At 41.2% G+C, this 3,164-nt stretch overlaps 1 non-coding gene across 1 annotated transcript; it reads right to left on the reverse strand.

Moving 5' to 3' along the window:
- Window positions 1–1,737: 1,737 nt before the first annotated feature.
- Window positions 1,738–1,845, reverse strand: LOC117201409 (U6 spliceosomal RNA). Its single transcript, XR_004483428.1, has one exon. It is a non-coding gene; the product is annotated as a U6 spliceosomal RNA (small nuclear RNA).
- Between the last annotated feature and the right edge of the window lie 1,319 nt (window positions 1,846–3,164).

The raw sequence follows: 3,164 nt of genomic DNA on the forward strand, positions 1-3,164 counted from the left end.
AAATAAAGTGATTAAAAAATTATTATTAAAAAAAAATTTTTTTTAAAGTAAAAAAAAATGGACGGACAAAATCCTAGGACAAATGGTGAAAGCACAGCTATACAGACAAAATCTCACACAGAAGTGTATACATACACAGTCACAAAAAGAGGAAAAGGGGAAAAAATAATATATCTTGCTCTCAAAGTCCACCTCCTTAATTTGGGATGATTCGTTGTCTATTCATGTATTCCACAGATACAGGGTACGTCAAGTCGATTGTGGAGATTTAATCCACTGCTTCTGAGGCTGCTGGGAGGGATTTCACTTTCTCTTCTTTGTTCGCACAGATCCTGGGGTTCAGCGTTGGATTTGGCCCTGCCTCTGCGTATAGGTCACCAGAGGGCATCTGTTCTTCACTCAGACAGAACGGGGTTAAAGGAGCAGCTGATTCGGGGGCTCTGGCTCACTCAGGCTGGGGGGAGGGAGGGTCATGGAGTGCGGGGTGAGCCTGCGGCGGCAGAGGCCGGTGTGACGTTGCACCTGCCTGAGGCGCGCCGTGTGTTCTCATGGGGAAGTTGTCCCTGGATCACGGGACCCTGGCAGTGGCGGGCTGCACAGGCTCCCGGGAGGGAAGATGTGGATAGTGACTTGTGCTCGCACACAGGCTTCTTGGTGGCGGCAGCAGCGGCCTTAGTGTCTCATGCTCGTCTCTGGGGTCCGCGCTGATAGCCACAGCTCGCGCCAGTCTCTGGAGTTCCTTTAAGCAGCGCTCTTAATCCCCTCTCCTCGTGCACCAGGAAACAAAGAGGGAAGAAAAAGCCTCTTGCCTCTTCGGCAGGTCCAGACTTTTTCCCGGACTCCCTCTCGTCTAGCCGTGGTGCACTAACCCCTTCAGGCTGTGTTCACGCTGCCAGTCCTTTCCCTGCCATCCTACGGAAGCCCGAGCCTCAGCTCCCAGCCTCCGCCCGCCCCGGCGGGTGAGCAGACAAGCCTCTCGGGCTGGTGAGTGCCTGTCGGCAGCTACCCTCTGTGCAGGAATCTCTCCGCTTTTCCCTCCGCACCCCTGCTGCTGCGCTCTCCTCTGTGGCTCCGAAGCTTCCCTCCTCTGCCACCCGCATTCTCTGCCCACGAAGGGGCTTCCTAGTGTGTGGAAACCTTTCCTCCTTCACAGCTCCCTTCCACTGGTGCAGGTCCCATCCCTATTCTTTTGTCTCTGTTTATTCTTTTTTCTTTTGCCCTACCTAGGTACGTGGGGGGTTTCTTGCATTTTGGGAGGTCTGAGTTCTTCTGCCAGCGTTCAGTCGGTGTGCTGTAGGAGTTGTTCCACGTGTAGATGTATTTCTGATGTATCTGTGGGGAGGAAGGTTTTCTCCGCGTCTTACTTTTCCGCCATCTTCCCCCTCTCTCCCAGACTACTATGTTTTAAAGTTACTCAGGTTAGTCCTAATTTTCCCCTTTGGTACGGTTATTTATGTGTTTACTTATTTAATTTGGGATATAGTTTGGGATATAGTTATGTTATATTGTTACTGTTATTTGAGGTTTTGTTCTCCTAGTGTTTTTAATTTTATTTTTGAATACATAAAACAACATGATTCAAAAAGTCAATGTCAAAATTATATTAAATGTATATTCACAAAAGAGTCACTGCCCTCTCCACAATCCCTTCCATTTTGTTCCCCCTTAACACCTGTATGTAACTAATCTCATTAGTTTCTGATTCATCCTTCTTGCACTTCTTTTTTTAAACATAAGAAAAATATAAAACAGTTTAAGAATTGGCATGTCACCCTTGCATAGGGATTATAGTAATCTTTTCTATACCATTTCAGTTTTAGTAATATGTGCCAACAAAGCAAGTACTATTGGCTTTGTTCCTATTGCCTTGTGATAGTAGTGGATTCAGTAAAATGATAATTATATTTTTGGAGGTTTGTCATTGTTGGATCCCTAAATTGGCCCAATTGGACTTCTTAACTTTTTCAGTGTCTTACCTTTTCACACTATCAGCATTCGTTATGGTTTATATTTGAGTATGGCTTAAACTGATAGGCTTCCCCTGAACAGTTCTTTCCCTTCTTATCTTTTGGAAGTTTGCTGTTGTGAATAGTCTATTCAATTTGAAATGACATAAGAATTTTACCTTTTCCTCATATTCCTTTTATTCTTTTCTGATGATATTCTACTACTTATTTTAATTCCTTTAAATTGACTTCTTACCATTTACTTGGGTTCTCTTTTCTAATTGGCTGTTTCTGTTTTTAACAAATAGGGCTTTAAGGAGCTAGCTTTGATCAGCTGCTATGTCTATACTGGAATATTGTTGAAAGGTTTTGAAGAGTTTGTTTTGAAAATCTCCTACTGATTCTTAATACTTCTTTTTTTTTTTAATTTGGGAATTCAGTTCATATTAGTTTGATAGGAAAGACTTCTACAATACCTACATTAAGTGTTCCTCTATTTCTTTAAACTTTCTTTTTTTCCATATATCATGTATATTGGCATCCCAGCCAGCCCTTTTTGAACCAACTTTGACCTATTAATGAAGAAACTAGAAACCTAAGTTGATGAAGCTGTGGCAGGCCTGGACTATTGATGTTTATGATTGAAGGCTCCCAGAGGATAGGTCTAGAGATAGGCTTTCCAGGCAGAGGATTTCCTAGTTTATACCTATGAGTGAGCAGAACAAGGTTAGTCTGTGTCAAGTTTCAGCATGTACTGGCTGTAGACAAAGATCTTAGCCCATTTATTCCTTTAATTTACTCTGTGTGTGTGTATTGTGTGTTTTGGAGAGACTGTTATGGAATGGCAGTGTGGTATAGTGTAGTTTTTGACTGTGACTTCCATCAACAATATATTTTTACTTACATGCACTCAATAAGTATATATTTATGTATAAATTTTATACTTGTTATACTATACTAATATAATTTGTAAGTCATAAAAATAATTAAATATATAGTATGTAACAGAATTTATACTATAAATGTATATTTATAATATATATAAATAGAAGCTTTAATAATTTTTTTGATCCTGTATACTCCTTGGGTACTTAGACCCCACTTTGGAAGCTACTGGTATAATGGAAACTACACAGGATTTAGAAGACTTGGGCTCCGATTTTGGATTTACAATTACTGACATAGTAATCCAAGGACATATACTTATTACCTGTATAC

This window comes from Orcinus orca, chromosome 2 (genome assembly GCF_937001465.1).
Source record: "Orcinus orca chromosome 2, mOrcOrc1.1, whole genome shotgun sequence".
NCBI lineage: Eukaryota > Metazoa > Chordata > Mammalia > Artiodactyla > Delphinidae > Orcinus > Orcinus orca.